We start from the raw sequence: 18,115 nt of genomic DNA, 5'->3' as shown, positions 1-18,115 counted from the left end.
TCTCACACATGAATTTTGTGACAGAGATGAACAGAAAGCAGGTGAAGGAATAGACGTAGTGAGAACAGAAAGCATATGGGTAAGGAGAGCTCAGCACCTTTCTCACAAATCTTTTCCCCAGGGGAATGAGCTGCTGCTGATTTTTGCTGTCAGCAGCGTTGGGATTTACAAGGTGCTGCTGGGCTTTCTCATCCTAAGTCAAAGTGCGGGAGGCAACAGCATGCCATCTTCCTTGTCATGGCTTAATGAAAAGACAGGCTAATTGCCTGATGCAGGTATGTGTGGAAAAGTGTTTGCCTGCTTTATGGTTTGCATTTAAAGGAGCAAAAGGTTCACCTGACTTTCTTAGGGGGGGAGAATGGAGAAACTTGCATCAGATCTTTTGTCTTCAGAAAAAAAGTGCTAGATAGAGTCAGGCCAGACTTGGCTTTTTGGGGTTTCCATTCAGCACTGGTATTTCTGTTCCTCTTGAAGCTGACTAGTTAGCAAAATGCCTGCAGTGTTATTTTCACTGGCACAGAAGTGGGTGCTATGTTTGTTTATTTATGAAGAATGACTGTATTGCGGTGTTTGCCCAAGCATGGCTGAAAACAAGCAGCTGAAAACAAGCAGCAGGAGACAGTTTCTTTGCACTTGGTGCTGAGCCTCTTGTGGCTTGTAAAGCCTCTGCTTTTTCTTCCCCAGGATGATGCTACTATCCCCTCACAGTATCTGGTGCTTCTCTTATGTCTCTTCTGAGAGTGACCGGGTCTGTTCTGCCACTTCTCAGAACCATCACCTTCCTTTGAAATGCCTCCTGTTCCTCTGTGCCCCAGCCTATACACAGCTGCATGCTTGGGAGGTGGTTTTCCCTTGTCTCAGTTATCACTAAGCACAGATTATTTAAGACTGATTACTTTTAGCCAGGATAGAAGGTGGCTTTCCTGTTCCACAGCCTCACTCAGGCAATATGTAGCAGGAAACTGATGGGGTTCATCTCTGTTGGGTGATTTTAGGAGCCGAAAATGGGAAGTGGTCTGGTGCTTACAGAATTTCACCCACCTCCTGCACTGTCCTGATCAGTGTATTTCCCTGGCTAATAATACCCTGAATTAATGGCATGTGAGTGTCCTGCTCACTCACAAGCAGGAACTTCTTCTCTTCCACTTTCAAGAAGTCATATGGATGCAGACATAAGCTGGGCAGGTTGGTACTGTAGGCAGGGATCAGGAGTTGGAGATCAGCTGCCCAGCCTCAGTCTACACTGCTGGACATCTTGGTGTAGCAATAATCAAGGCCCCTCCTGAGATGAAACCCCTTTTTCAGTTCCTTGCTTCAGTCCATCGGACCATGTTTCTCGGGGGTGAAGGGCCCAGTCATGCATTTTGTGCCAAGTCTCTATTGGACCTTGTCTTACGTGTCAATGTATTCTTTCATGACACTGAGGCAGCTTTGTTGCCCCATAGCTGCTCCACTAGCCCAATCTTGTGTGCTGAAGTCTACTCAAGAAGAACAAAGACAAAGGGAAAAGGACAGAGGAGACATCAGTGGCAGAACTCATCAGAGAGGGCAGGATGCAAGGAAAGACAAAGTAGTTCAAAGTGCTTTGAGATGCTGAGGTGCCATGAAGAGGAGAGAATAGGAGGCAACACACCAGACTCAGGCAACAGAAAAGATGTAAAGTGTTTTGAGTGCATTGGAGCAGAAATGATGTGCCAGTTGTTTTCAGTTTCTCAGATGTGAGAGGCTTCATGAATTAATTTAGAGAATATACAAGCAAAAGATGTGAGTGTACTCCGTGTTCTTGACTGCATCATGCCTCTTCTCTCTTCCTGCCTTTGTTCAGCTAAATCCTGAACTTGCTAGGCTGGGACTGCTTTTCAGTATGTGCATACCCTCCGTCTCACACACCAGCATCCTCCACAACACACTAGTGAGAGAAATAACAGCTTGTGTTAAAGGGAAAATGAGGAATGGCTGGGGCACAGCCACAGGGATAGCTGTGATGTCCGGTGAGGGATGCAACAATATGTACCAGTTCTTTCACTGCCTCCATTTCCTTGAAAAGGAGAAGGGAAAAAAAAATCCTCCAAAACCCAGGAGGCACAAACGTGTTATTTTTCCTCTTTGGAAAATAAACGGTCTTTTCAATTAGACTGGTTTGTCCCTGAGACAATCAATCTGGGGTTTATAAAAGCAAACACTTGAGTAATTAGTTCTGTCCAGGAAGAATATTAACTCTGTTTATCTTTGTGTAATTAATCACCGACCCTGCCAGCTCTACAAAGCCTCCTTTGCACAGATGGGGCATGGAGGAGGCGAGCAGGGGGCAGGAGCAGAGGTAACATGTGACATACAAGGAGAGCAAGTCAGGATGCTATAACATACATATTCCACCCCCCAGCATCTAAACAAGTGCCTATGTAACTCCTGTGAAACCGTATTCCAGCCATGTGGGGCTGTGAAGGGCTGCTACTTAAAGAAACAATAAATAACACTGTTTAATGCAATTATTTATATTAACCTGTTAGCTGTGCGGACATTCAGCTCTGCACCATGGCTCATTTCCCCAGTTGATAAAACAGTGGCAGTGTTTTCTATGCAGCACTGCTGGAACCAGGGCCCCAGAAGCTGGCAGGTGAACTGGCATTGAATGCCTCCAGCCGGGGGAATCCCAGCCTGGTTTGAACATTGCCAAGTGCCACCCCACAGCTGGCTGTGTGTCAGTGGCTAGTGTTATAAGCTAGCTGCTGTTTACCCTGACCTCAATCTACAGGGAATGAAGTAACTGTGAGTCTCTTCCTCTATCCCTGACCTCCAGTTTAACTGAGGAAATGTTTGGATTAATTCAAGTGTTTTTTGACAGCATCAAACAAGATCAAGGTCTGTTTCCTTCTTCTCTCACAGCTGGCATGACTGTACAGACCACCTCTCCAATGCTGCTTCAGGAAGATTTTCTTACTGATTCCATGGTAGTAGCTGAGAACACTAGAAAGAAATAAAAGGTGACAAATAGAAAATATATTGTGTTTAGCAGCCTTCCAGTACCTAAAGGGGCCTAAGAGAAAGATGGAGAGGACTTTTTATAAGAGCAGGTATTGACAGGATAAGGAGGAATGGCTTTAAGCTGAAAGAGGGGAGGTTTAGATTAGCTATAAGGAAGAAATTCTTCACTGCTAGGGTGGTGAGGCACTGGCACAGGTTGCCCACAGAAGCTGTGGATGTGTTCAAGGCCAGATTGGATGTGGCTTAGAGCAACCTGGTCTAGTGAAAGGTGTCCCTGCCTGTGGCAAGGGGTTGTAACCAGGTGATCTCAAAGGTCCCTTCCAACCCAAAGCATTCTATGATTCTATGTAACTAAGAAAAATCAGGCAGAATTCATCAGGCAGATGGGAAGATCAGCAATAAAATAAACAGAATCAATGGGTGTCTTGTCTTGACTCAGGTTAGAGAAGACCAGACTCCTTACGGTAAGAAACAGCCTCAATTTCTGCCCACAGTCCTTTAGCACTTCGATGTGTCCTGAATATAAAACGAGAAGATGAGATGCAGCTCTCCAGACTCTTGATGAAGCCCAAGATGATAGGGGACTTGCTTTGTCTGCCAAGACCTTGGTGTTCCTGCTCTTGGCCACTGCTGTGGCTGATCACATGCACGTAAAATGTATGTGCAAGGCTGGCTGGTGGGAGTGGTGGGTCTTCCTCTTCCACACCTCCAAAATGCTCTTATACGAGTTGACTCATACCTGACTCTTTCACTAGCAGGGACTTACCAAAGGGCTGATTTCAAAAGCAATTAAGTCTGCTGGACAAAACACAGTGTTAGCCACTGCTTCCATGAACACAGAATATGTTTCAGCCCCCATTTTCATCTCTTTGAGAACCTACAGTTTGTCGTGTTGGCCTTAGCAGAGCTGGCTATGTGTGTGCTCCTGTATCTCTCTCCACACGTCCATTTGTGTGGAAGCAGGGGGTATTCTTGCACTGATCCCAGTGCTTTTGCTGGTATTATTTTGCTGTGACACGCAAAGCACAGTGTTTTGCATGCAGATCATTGCTGCTGCTGTGAGTTTGTGCATGGCCCCAGGCCAAGCTTTCCCAGAAAGGAAGAAAAAAGGGTTCCCCTTTTCTCATCTCCTTTATGATGAGTTACTTTGCTATCTCAGCCACTCTTGTTGCATCCAAAGAAGTTGAACTTCAGGTCAGAGGAAATCTGATCATCCTCTCCCACCTCCTACCCGCGTTGCTGTTCATTAAGGTGAGGTATAGCTTTACCTTCACAGGACACTCCTTTTGCACTTTACCAGCCCTGCTGAACACTGAGCAGGTCACATATGGCCTCTGTCAGCTACACTGCAAATCTTTTGTACCTTTTAATGAAAACATTGCCAGTGTTTTCCTTCTGTCGCTGCTGGAACCCAGCTGCATCTTGGTGATAAATGGTGCCCATTGATAAAGGAATGCTTCACCCAGAGCCACAGCTCTACAAGGACACTGTGCCTATCTGAAACTGCAGCCAGGGGTTGTCTCCACCAGCACTGGGGTGCAATAGGGGTTTCAGCCCTTCCCTGCAGGTGGGGCAATAAAACCCCCTCTGCCACTTCTTTTTCCACCAGGTACCGGGAAGGATGGATTTCTGTATGAACTCACATTATTGTGATAGCTATAAAATGATGAGGTTGTCTGTCATCAACTCCAGCACACAAGCTCAACAATTTTTTATTACAAAAATCTCTCAGTTTTCAAATGCCAGGGAGCTTGTTCCAGTTTGAGAATAAGCTGTACTTCAAAGATTCAGTGGAAGAGTGAGGATTTATGGAAATCCAGTGAATAGCTCTGCATCCATGTCACATACAACCAGAGACCAAGATGTGAAAGCAAGTGATGAGAAAGCGACTTAAGAAGAGAGTGACCAGCTTCTGTGCCTTCTTTCATGCGAACCATGTTCTGAGGAGACAAACCTGAGCTCCTACTCTTGTTCCTTCCGAGCTGCTACTTGGGTTAGATAGATGGTGTGAGTGCCATTCCTTGGCTTGGTAGTTTCTGTACAGTGTAGATAATGACCTGATTTAAGACTCACATCTCTCCAATATTTTCCTGTGGTCCATCCCTGGGGTCCATGAGGAGATATTGGTTCTCTTACAGTTCACCAGGACTTTGTTAATGCCAGAGCACGAATTTACTCGTGTGTTCCTTCTCGTGGTGACATCTGCGGTTGTGGAAGACCCTGACCCCTTTGATCCAGCTTACAACCACCCTAACAAGGAGGAATATGCATATTTTTTAATTATTTTAATTTATTTTTAGCCAGATCACCAAACAGATTCAACTCCCCATGCAGCTGTGTGACTGCTGCCTCGACTGGAGATCAGTGATTGCTGATGTCAAGACAAAAGAGGAAACAGGTCCCAGGAGCTGTAGAAAAGTGAGTGCTTGTGGCTTTCTTCAATGATCTTAGATCACTTTAAAGCAGCCATTAATCCTCTCCCTTTAAAGAGTCATGGTTTCAGTGTTGGATAATTTCAGGTCAAGCGAAAGTGGCTGTCAAGATGGGTGGTCATCACAATAAACTATAGGATATCGGGATGCAACTCAATTTAGCAAGGAATCTGCCAAAGTCAGTGACCCTGTAATTAATGTCTTAAGAGAAGGAAAAGAAAATCTTTACTTACAGGAAGGGAAAGACATTTTAATGTCTTCAGAGGATCACACAACAGAGCAGTGTTGTCTAAGGGTGGTAGCTGGCAAAAGGAATCGCTCTCAGTTTCCGATTTCAATACTTCACTCACAGATGCATGAGATTTGAGAAGTCAATGAGTGTTTCCTCCAAGCCAGCCTAACGACTGTGGGTTCAAGCATATTTTTTATCTATTTAGTCTGAATGGGCTTCTCTGACCCTTACTGAGAATATCACAAGAGATTATATGGAAATACATCATCAGCCCTTGTTATTTCTCTTTTCTGTTTCCTCCTTTTATTTCGAAAATACGAGGACTTTTCCAAAGCCATTGTGGTTGTAAATCAAAATTCCAGTTGGACACTGCCTTGAGCACCCAGCACTTCAATGCTTGTGCCTGCAGCCTTCAATGTAAAGGGTTTCTGGGAGACTCAGGAAAAGCGGTGAAATAATGAACCTGTATTTCTCCTCAAAGCAAGGCAGCTGAATAGGGGTCAGATTAACCTGACAATCACATTTATGCCTCTGGTTTGAAACAGCTCTTGCATTGCTTGAGGTACACACAGCAGACTTTCTGCCTGGAACAGTTTGAAAGCATTCACTGGTGGGGACAAGCAGTTTCCTTAGCTTGAGTGTGTCCTGCTCAACTGATTCCAGGCTTTTCCATTATATGGGCAGAGCTGCGTTGCAGTGGTCTGTGGATGAGAACTAGGCCTAAGGGGAGGAGGGGAGGTGACAAGAGCAGGATGAGAGGGTGAGTAGGACAGAGAAGCAGATGGAGGTCCCTGGGGCTGTGCCTTGCTGCTCCTGCTGCCAAAAGGGGAGGAGAGGATGGAAAGGGGAAATAAGGATGAACAATGTGCTTGTCTTCTCCATAAACCTCCCCTCCAGGGCAGCAGGCCATTTCTTAGAAGCATCTGGTTATTTCCTGCTCAACTGCAATTAAAGTTCCCTTGTACCCAATACCACTGATGGGGTAGAGCACGCACAAGGAGTTTGTACAATCTACTGATTTTGCCTTATGTCCATTAGATGCAAAACATCAGTTTTGTAGGCTTCTGTATTTGTCAAGGTTTTTCACAAGGCTGGGGAGAAACTTCCATGGTTCTTTGAACTCTCCTGCACACAGTCAGTATGGGACTAGGTATGAGTTTTTACCAGTCCTTGAAATTTAGGTGCAGAAATACAGTAGAGATCTCCTTCAGGTGTCCCAGGTGGCTGATTACCAGCCATATCACCTGTCCATCATATAATCTCTGCAAATTATGGGAAAATTTGCTGGTCCTTTGGCAGTCCAAAAGCAGGAAGCAGCCAGGAGCAGAGCTGGGGTTTTGTCCAGTGCTGGACTTTGAGGCCACAATGACTCTGTGCTAAGAGATGAGCTATTTCTCTTTGCTAGTGAATTTTGGAAGTTGAATAAAAATGGGATTTATCAAGTGATTTAAGGAGATTTGGAGCCCACGTTATGAGGAGGGAGTGCACGCTTATGTGAGGAGCCATGGCTGTTCCCACAGAACAGAGATGAGAAAACCACTTCTTCCCCCAACCTGCTGTCCCATTACCCCTCTGCCTGAGCATGAACTGCTGTGTGACTGAAATGAATCTGACCTTAAGAAAGAAAAAACATTACTTTTTCTTCTACACACAGCCTTTGGGTAAATGCCTTGGTGGTCTGATACACACTGGCACAAAGGAGCCATTAATGGCACGGGGAGCCTCAAGGAAGCCGCGATGCCACCTAGGAAGGCACCACAGTCGTAATTCTCCCAGAGGCTTTTTGCTTTCTTCCCCACCTGCTCCAGATCAAAGGCCTCAAGGAAAATGGATTTCAGGAGGTGGAGGGGTTAGCTGTTGTGAGTGTATGCTTGTGTGTTTTCCTGCCATATCCCAGCGGTTGTGCAGCCCCGTTGAAGACCGGAGCTCTATTATTAATTCTCTTGTATCAGTAGAAAGGAGCAGGGCAGCGGGGTCAAGGGAACTGAAAGAGGCCTTGCAAGGCAAGCAAAAGAAGGTATTGAGGGGAAAGTAGCACTATCAGCTCTTGTGATGTGATAGCAACTTTCACCATCCTTGACCTCTTTCTGTGCCTACCAGAGGTAAATGACTGTGCTGGGAAAGCCTAGAAATTGGATTGGAGAGCAGTTCAAAAGGTTTTTTAAAAGCACTGAGGGGAAAAGGGTAACTATATGTTTTATATGAAAAGTGGAGGTAGGTTATAATGTCAGTTATATTTTCAAAGCAAGAATTTAGAGCTATGGTCATTAATGATATTAAAATAAGATTGTACAAAGTGAAATAGAACAGTCTAAGGATTCACAAAATTAGTCAAAGGTGTTTGTGCACATAGATTATCATGAGAAATAACAAAATATATATATTACTATTGTCTGTAGAATTATTTAGGTTTTGTCTTAGATATTATGCTATATCTAAGACAAAACCTAATGTAATGTCATCTAATGTAAACTAAGCTGAAGTACACTCTTTTATAAAACACATTGTTTAAGGCCATGCCCCTGACCATGAGAAAAACAGATGAGTTCTAATAGGGACGGAAGCATACAGGTGGTGGCCAGCATGAAGCTCTGCTGTCTGTGGTGTGGAGCACAGGGACCAACAGAGCTTCCAGGACACACCACCTTGTTTTCACTTTTAAATGCTAAAGAAAGGAGATGATGACTCAAAGTCATGATTGCCATAGGGGAGAAGCAAGAAGAACGTTGTGGCTTCAAACATGCCCAGAGCAGCCTTGCCTTGAGCCATCACCCCTTCCCTGTGGAAAGCAGCAAAGCGGTGTTTGTTTTGTGTTTTCCTACAAAAAAGCCAAATACAGAGCTAGCACAGTTTGGATGCTGGCTTGTATCCAAAGAGATTCCCATCTTCTGGTCTTGCTTGCACAGACACTCGAGCAAACGCTGACATCTTCACTACAGAAGGTCACCTGTGCAAGTGTTTTGCAACTGTGGAAAGCTTCATTCCCTACACAGGCTTTTAGGATCACTCTTAGACTCGGTGCTTTCTCTGGGGGAGGAAGGGAGAGAGGAAGCTATCTGTTTATCCAGGTTTCGGTGAAATTGCTATTAACCTGTGACACGATGCAAGGCTTGCTGGCTCTACCTGCTGGCTAGAGGGGAAACCACACTCCCCTTGCTAGGATGTCCTTAAAGCATTAACAAACCACTTCATGAGACAATGGATTAAAGGTAATAGAGGAAATCAAAAAGCAGCTGCTACCTGACCATTTTCAGGCTGTCAAGTATACCAACACAGCCAGAGTGATGGTTTGGAGCAGTGAGAATTGATAACATTTCTCTGCTTCCTGTCAGGCTCTCAATAACTGAGAGATGAGAAACATCAGCCCAGAAACCAGTCCCGCTGCAGCAGTTTCATCTGTGTGAAGATTAAAGCTCAGACCATTGTATGTCCCGCTGCTGTCTGGAGAATTGGGGATCGACTCCATTTCACCTCAATCTCACTCTGTTCTAGGGCACTGCAAAGCCATGGGCTGCAAGGAGGGTTTTCATTACTGAATTTTAGCTCCATGGTCTCTGATGGAAAAAATGAACAGATACAAAAGCAAAAAGGGGCTTGTCTGTGGTTTAGCTGATCCCTTTTTATTTGGTGTATCAGCAGGAATGAAGTGAATGGCCTCTTCTCTCAGCTTTTCTCCAAATAATGATTGCCTCAAACAGTGCCTCTTACGCAACCAGTATTACAATCTTGACATTATAATCCTTCCCTGAACACATTTTCAAAGCTGACAGTAAAACATAGAACGGCTTTTCCTTCCTAACTGCCATCACAGCCTGGCTCTTCATGTCAGCTTGAGCTTTCCTGTTCATATCTTGTCACAGGCAATCCAACGTATGCCTCTCCAGGAGCCTTAGGGAGCTTGCATGCCAAACCCGGAGATGAAAATCAGTGGGTTTCCTGTGGAAAAAATGCTCAGAAATCTTATCAGCCCAATAATGTTCATTTCCAGACATGTCTAATCCGGAGGGACTTGCCACTGGATTTACATCTGGATTGTATAAGTTTCGCTGAAACACCTGCATTAGGCTCCTGCTCCAGCCAGCGGAAAAGATCAGTGGGATTGATGGAGTCCTCCTGGAGGTACTCTGCTCTGCTGGAGGGTATGGCAAGGTGATGAGTCTCCTAGCCTGGACACCACAACAAAGGGCAGAAAATGTCAAGGATACACTGGAGCCATAGATGATACCTTGGAGTTATCAGACTGAACCCAGCCTGCCCCAGTCTTTCCAGAGCAAACCCCTCATAGTCTTGTTTTATCCCTCAGAGGAGCGGCTGATCATTCGCATACTGTGAATGTGTCTCTGGAAGAAGTCATTTTTAAAGCAGAACCACTCAGCAAGGGAAGAATTCCACACACACACACACACACACACCCCCTCATATTTGCCCAGCTTTGCTCCCACTGGGATCAGGACTCAGCAGTTAGATCACCCTAGGCGGCCACTGAAAACGTCTGCTATTCAGGAGATGTACATATGGAATTTGCCTAGCACAGATCACAAAGTCTTGTTTTTCTCTCTCAGTCCCTCAAACTTTTGTCCCATGGACACTGACAGCGGCTTGGAGAGCTGATGTCTGCTGAGAGGCATGTTCTCCCATAAGCGAGAAACTAGAAATGGGAGTGCTCAGCTGGATGCTTATGGTTCCCTCTGGGTAAAAAATTGATAGAGATATTGCAGCTGTGCTGTCTAACTACAAAGAGTTTGGATCCCAAATTGCTTGCTCAAAATTTACTATCACCACCAAGCACAAAAAACAAGCACATCAAAACCTCACAGATTGAGAATGATCTGTCCACTGTTCTGGTGGACATGGTCCTTTTGTTGTTTTGGAGGGTGAATTCTGAGCAGCTTTCTACTGGGAGATGAAATCTTTCTGTGAGGTATCTAAAAAATCTGAAACGTGGCTTTTAGCTTTGCTAAAGAGTAAAAGAGATGACTGTAACTCAATGTTTCCACTTTGATGCATGCCTGCCATACTAATTGCACAATATGTGGCCAGAAGAGTGTCAAAACACCCACAGAATCTCTGAAAAGTCTGATTAGATGCATGAGGAAAAAGCACTACCAAACAAATAAACAGTCCTTCCATAAGCTGTTTCGGACAGAGATGTCAAAATGCTCTAAATAAATATTATATTCACAATAGTTCTGTCAAGACAAGGACCCCATTTTGTAATGTCACAACACAACACAAGCTAATATTACCCTTACCCCCCAGAATTTATGTTCTTTTGCTGAGAAAACAGGAAAATTCATTTTCTTCACTTTACAGGTGGAAGAGAGTAAGTGATTCACCCGAGGTCACACAGGAAGTCTATAAAGGAGGCAGAAACACAACCCCATTTTGCTGAGCTTTATTCTGGATCTGTAACCACAAGGCCATTCCTCCTCTCCCAAAGCAGAAATTGGTTCTGACTGCAACAATTTCTCAATGAGGGGATTTAACCATCATTTGGGTCTCCATCATGGGTGGGTGGAGCTGGGACAAACCTCACCATCAAGCCCATGATGGTATTCGTAGAATTGACTGTGTGGATGTCCCTGATGCCCAGAAGAAATTCATTATGCAAATGACCCTCAAAATCAGCCCATCATTTCAAGCTGCTAATGGAAAACAACTCTCCCTAAACTGCCTATCTAAAACATTTCCTCCGTGCAGCAGGCTTTAAAATATATATAGGCACAGTTATATTTTTTATTTAATCGGTGTTGCATTTCTCTGACAGATTGGTCCAGAATGCAGAGGGAAGGGAGAAGCCACTGGAATGTGGTCTAAATTAATAGCGAATTGTGACACAATCCAGAGCACTCATAATAATCAAGTTAGTATGTTTTACATTTTCTCTCAATGTGTTTTGCATTTTTGCTGCATTGGGAAGGAGGCTTTAGGTATCGAAACAACATAACGTTAAACTTAAAAAATGACAATTCAAACACGGGCTGCTTTAAATACCTTGATAGTCTAATGCTCTGTGCAATGTACACATGGCTTTGTTAGGGACACCTCGAATAAATATAGGTTATTTATGGCTAATGGATGGGTGCTATTATAGATTGAAAAACCTTCTGACTGCTGCCTGGCTAGCCACTCAGCAATAGTTTTTTCACACATGGGCAGTAACAAAACTGTACTAAGGAAATGAACGAGCATTTGCTTCTATTATTCCTGACCTTTACCTAGGACTTCTCCCAAGGCATGGAGGATGTGTTTCCACGGTCCCTGCAATCCTGTTTAGTGGTACCAGAGAGAGACTGTGCTTTCCCAGCACCATATCCTGCTTCCCTTCTATGTTAAACATTACCTTACATTCATCTTATGACCTTGAGGAAAGACTGTCACAGGGGTTTAGGCAACCCTTAGGTTTCGGGTTATTCTGTGGGCTTGCTTTAGAAGTCAGGTAATTTTGCTTTTAATTCTGCAGTGACAGGGTGAAATATTTTTCCTGTAATCTCCAGTCTTTTAAACAATAGATATCTCATTTAAGGTCATCGCACATTATCTCTTCAATCCATCTCATCTGTCTTGGACATGATAGATGAATCACAACTGAAGATGCCAATCTCTCTTTGTTCCTGCAATGGAATTATCCAGAAATGGTGTGGTTCAGAAGCCAAACTTCTAAATTATTACGATTAGGTTAGAGGAATACTGCCATGAACTGTCCCGTAATGAGACACAGTCACATCTTAGGCATCATGGCTAGCTTACTGTGAAATTCAGCTCAATAACAGGCATTCAGGCTGACTGATGTGGGAGACAGCCCAACCCAGGGTCCTTGGGCAAGAAATGGAGAGCAGCAGCCATCGTCCTAAAGGTAACAGCCCACAGTGTAAGGTTAGTGCATGACTCTAGTCCCTTCTCTGCTTTGGCTTGAAAATTCCTGGTACTTGTCTTCTTTCATGTATCAAGTTTGGAAGTTCTCCATGGCAGCAGGATTCGGCTTGGGGTTTGCATGGTTACTTGGACCACAGTCTTACGTGAGGCTTCAATAAGGGTGGTTTCTCCTGTAACAGAGTCCATCTCTTCCTTAATCCACAAACAGGCACGAAGGCACAGGAGACAGAACAACTTGCTTTCTAGTCTGATTATGCATCAGTAGGTGCATAATGTCTAATCAAGTCAGTCTGACTATTGATTGACCTAAACAAGTCTTGGGAAACTATTACGTACTTTTACTCTCTTCTTTTGCAGAGGTAAAACAGTACCTCACAATAACAGTGTCTTGAGAAAAACAAGTACATAAATTCTTATTTTATTTAGGAAAAGCAGCATTTAAAAGACTATTTAAAAGACTATCGAGGGACTTAAAAGACTGTTAATTCTGTGCCATTCTGTAATATGTATTTCCCTTTCTAGGACTGATAAATAGCAAGTCATTCCTTTTGGGCTGATAATTAATTGCATATTTTAATGGTAAAACCAAAAGGCACTTTTTAGTATTCCTCTTTGTATGTTGCTAGCTGGCTAATCAGGTTAAACCAGTCTAATCTTTGGCAATAAGTATATTAATTATGTCTCCTATCCTATTGATTGCTAAGTCAGAATTCAAGACCACATTGACTGTCTAAATGACAGATGACTTAAATCAATAAATGGTTCTTGCAGAAAGGAAGAATATTGAAACAAATTGACATAGAAAAATGCCTCAACATGTTCATGACTTGGATTAAAAGAATTAAAAATTGTCTCGTGTCATATTTACTTAATTTTGAAAGACTATTTACATCCTGAGGTGATGGCTTTGATGCCTAAATGAGATTCTCAGAATGAGACTGACACGGTTAAGCTGGTCCATTATGTGCAATAAACAGCCTTATTGTAAATTGTTTTTTTTGTACTAGAATTGTGTATTTTGAGGTCCCCCATCCCCATGCTGAGTGCTAGCCCTGCTACAGCCAGACTCAAACCTCAGTGCCAAAGAACTTCAAGCTAAACAGAGCAAGCTGGATGAGCAAGAAGACTTGCCCAATGTCACGCAGCAAGTCTCTGGAGGAGCAGAGAATAGAGCAGTTGACAATGGGTACCCATATGATGATCGCCAGCTAGTCAAAACAACACACAGCCAAGCTTACACCCTCATCATCCAGTTCAAAGACACTTGAGAAGAATATATAGGCAACCCTATTCTTCATTTAGCTCAAATAATTCAACACATTAACAGCAAGCAAAGCAAAAGAAACACATGAAAAATACAAGGTGATAGAACTTCTGAGCATGATTCCCATCATCTTCTCTAGAGTGCCGAAAGAAAAACAACCCCCAAAACCTAAGAAGTGATGCCACTACTCTGTTACGGAAGAAAGAAGTCACTGTCTGAAGTTCTTCTAGTCAAAGACTGGAATATTTGGGAGCCTTTTTTCCAAGGAACATCCTGACATCAGTCTTCCCAATAAAGAAGGAAGGATCTCATTGATACCTGTGACCCACTGACCTGGGTTTTTCTAGACTCACCGTTCCTCTGCTCTTCACAAACCAGCTTGCTTAGCAGTGGACCAGCATCTCTTCTGGCTGTAAAGGATACCGTTGGTCTACCACAGATTAACCAAAAAGGACACAAACCAGGGATTGTTACAAACACGCAGTGTTTGTAACTGAAACTACTGCATGCCTTCCAGATGCGGATTTGTCTGTATGCACATCAAACAAACATAACCTTCTTGTGTCCCAAGGAGCTGATTTACAGTCTGGACTTACTTAATCCCTTTTAGTTTCATTTGCAAGAAGTTCAGCATATACAAAGAGCTTGGCTATCCATAGCCTAGTAGCAGGTTATTACTAAGAACAAGAGGTGGGTTATTGTGATGGGAAGAAAACTGAGAAAAGACACAAATACATGGAATGCATCCTCATTAGCTTTGCCACTACAGAAATACAGGATTTTATTGAATACTCCCACAAATTCATTTCTTACTTGCATCTAGTTACCACATATTAAATTTTGACAATATTTGTTACCTTCAATCTGCTCATACCAACTATTCACTGATCCTTGCACATGACTGGTTACTTATTTTTCACAGTATCCCTTTTTGTTTTCTTATTCAATTCCTAATGCTTTCTGACTTCATAATGGCATAATATGACTCATAAGAAGAAAATAATGAAAAGCAATTAACTACTGAAGTCCTAGCAACACAGTCATTACCTGCAGTCTGGGCTTCATGGTCCATCAATAAGTCTCCAGACACTTTCAGCAGATTGGTAATATGATGCCACCCCTCAGAACAAATACATTTGCCACTTGCATTCACAAAATACTGTCTCCAAATCAAACTATTATGGGATAATATTTTGTAAACCCTTTTTTTTTCAGCACTAACAGTGCTGGTGATGTTGCTGCCTGATGAATACGTTAGCAAAAGAGGTAGCTGCAGCTTTGTAAGTAGAAAGTGTGTACTACTGATGCTGCTCTAGGATATATACCATTATAAGACTGATCCAAATTGTTTTTTGTGACAAATGGTTTCTTTTGAGAGAAGATACTATTGACTGATGGGAACCAAAATGATAAATTTTGTGTCTGAAAGAAGTGAAATACAAATTGTTCAAGTTCTGCATTATGCTGTGTTACAGGGGTTATGTGTTCTGTCGTCTAAGACATGATGAAAACCCAAGCTAGAAACATACCCACCGGTAAAGATATGTGGGAGAGAGAAGCTAATTAAACCAAAGAACACTGTTGGAATAGGAAAGCAGATATGAAGAATGGGGTAAAATCTGACTGTCAGTATAAACTGGCCACGAATAAGTTCAGGCTGAAAACTGGGGAGAAATGCAGTCTTTTAACACTCTACAAGAGGAGGGAAGACAAAGAAGCAAGCATCAGAAGAAAAGATCTATAGTGAGTTTCAAGAAGGAACTTGATGAAATTGGATGTAGGTCCAAGAGGTCATTCCAGCCCTATGCCATTTTTCAAAGGAGTACTCCACCAGCATGAAAAAGAGGTCAGTATGTGACACTAACCTTTAACTAGAGAAATTTGGGGAACATAGAAAGCCATTCCCAGTTTAAAGTGCTGTGCTTCTGGTATCTGTCAGTGTTACATTAAAATCACGGTCTACTTTCTGTTAGAGTGTATGTATGTAAGCTATCTTGATGCAAAAACAGTCCCAGCAGCAGATCTGGACAGTGGCAAGTTACTCCCATGTATATAAAATACGGCTGGAAAACTGTACGTACACTTTGTTACTTGTCATAGCAGTTTATTTCTTTTCTTTCTTTTTTAAATCAATCATTTGACTCCCCTCAAATATTAGCCTTTAGACGCAGAAGGCATTTATGCAGGCAGGCTATTACCGTACCCACCCAGACCTCCACACTGATTGTGCAGATTATATAAACCTTTTGGTTACATTAGCACCTGAATATGATTTATGAGGGCAGACGGGAGATGGTGATTGACCTGCTTTCATGAAAGCAGCCTGTTTGCTGTGAAACAGCTTCCAGCATAAATCATTTTAGACATGCTTTTACACCAGGACTAAATAAACACTCACTTACCCCTGGTACCTGCTAATATGTTAACAAGTAATGTCCTCAAACAGCCTCATTATTTGATTACATCCGAGATTGGGGACTTTGTGCTGTTGCTTTCTCCGCCTGCCAGGATCTGACGAGCGCAGACACATTAGCTCACTTGAACACAGAGAGAAAGTGGGAGTTTTATCAGCCTCCATTATCAACCCAGCATAACAAAATAGAGCATAAGGGCATTTATGATCTCATGGCTGAGGCATTATAACGCAAATGTCTTAATCCCTGCAGTTCTCAACAGTGCTGTTGCCATGTCTTTGGGTCAGTAACATGGTGCAGGGTTAATTAAGAAAGACAAATACAGTGGAAACAAGGGAAGCTGGAGGGGTGCCTGCAGCCCATTCCTGCCTTTACTTGTGACCAGTGTGCTCTCGGTATGTGGAAGATGTGCACTGCTGCTGCAATCTGCATTATATACCCCTCTTCAGCAGCAGTTACAGAAGTGGATCATGGCTGTGGGTGATCCTGTGTCCCTCCAGGCAGAGGAAGGCAATCACCCGGCATAGAGAACCAAAGACACACAACACACAAAAGGCAGTTTCTATCTAGTCACAGACTTCATTTACTAGCTTCACTGCCAAAAGAATGCTGACCACCAGCTCAAGATGAACTCACCTAAATCACTGCTTATCTGCAGGTAACCACCCCCATGTGCATGCAAATACAAAGTCAGACAATGAAACTGGGCCTGCACAAACCACGATTATCCTAAGTTATATCACTTTTCATGGCTCAAGGGTGTCAACATCAACAGCTGCACTCACTTATTTTATATAATGTCATTATTTTGATATGACTCTGACATGTTTACAGGCCTCACAAGCCACTTTGGGACCAGACCTTTTGTTAGCGTGAGATTCTTTCCAGCATCTAGTTGTTTTTCTAGGCAATGAAAGATGTTGTAGAAAGCGCTTGAACTCAGCTTAGGTAGAGCAGAAGGAGAGAAAAAAATGCCCATGAAATAGGAGAGGGAAACAGCACTCTGGGAGGTACATGTGCTTTATGTCCAAAATATGGTGGCAACCACTTGTTCCCATCAGCCACCAGAAGCTCCTTCATTGATTTCACCCATAAATGACTCCCCCTGGAGATAGTTTTTCAGCTCACCACCACAGCAACCGTGACCTTACAAGTTGTTCACTACCCTTCCAGGGGAAACCAATACAGTTCTGCAGTCCATTAAACTTCTGTTATCTTGGGCAACTGAGAATTCAGGCCTCCATATGGCACATTCGGGAGCCCTCAGTAGAGGGGAGAGGGGGGAGAGAGTGATTGAGAGGGTGACCCCCATATCATTCAGGAGTGCAAGTGAGGAGCCAGACTTCACCTGGAAGCTCTATCTCCTACTCCTACTGGTATGGACCTGAAGCTAACCCTATGGCTTTGGGGACATCCTGGTACCACAGAACCTGCCTTCTTATAACACAGGACAGAATCCATCTTGCCATTCATATCTGGGCAGATAACAATGAGGGTTAACACAAGCAGATAGACACACAAGGATGCAGCATTGCTCCGAGAAGAATATCAGGCCTGGAATGACAGGAAATTGTTCTCATTTTCAACGTAGTTCTCTGAGCTCAGAAATTTAAGAAACCCATTTAAATTGTCAATAACCAAAAGCTTTAAATTTTTTGTTTCCTTAACTCTGATGGAGCCATGCCATGCTCTATAAGGTTATCCCTTGTGAAACCTACATTAGATTTAACAGACTTTAGACCCTAAGTCAGGAAAGCTTCCCACCATAGGAAAATGTCAGTTCATATCAGTCCCTTTGTAGTGAAAGGGGCATAAATACATCCTAAAGTCAAACACAGGTTTGAATGTTTTACTGATTCATGCTCTAAATGCAAGCTTCATGAATACATTGAACTCCAAATACTCCTTTCCC

The 18,115-nt window shown here is 43.2% G+C and overlaps 1 long non-coding RNA gene across 1 annotated transcript in view; it reads left to right on the top strand.

Annotated features, from left to right (window-relative positions):
• Nucleotides 1-18,115, top strand: part of LOC136010832 (uncharacterized) — a 48,393-nt gene that overhangs the window by 27,134 nt on the left and 3,144 nt on the right. The window contains exon 2 of the long non-coding RNA XR_010611022.1: nucleotides 5,286-5,403. This is a non-coding gene — a long non-coding RNA (uncharacterized LOC136010832). The remainder of the gene's footprint in view (nucleotides 1-5,285; nucleotides 5,404-18,115) is intronic.

Source organism: Lathamus discolor, chromosome 3 (genome assembly GCF_037157495.1).
Source record: "Lathamus discolor isolate bLatDis1 chromosome 3, bLatDis1.hap1, whole genome shotgun sequence".
Classification (NCBI taxonomy): Eukaryota; Metazoa; Chordata; class Aves; order Psittaciformes; family Psittacidae; genus Lathamus; species Lathamus discolor.
Note: the sequence above shows the minus strand (reverse complement) of the source record. Positions and strands in the feature narration are given on the sequence as shown.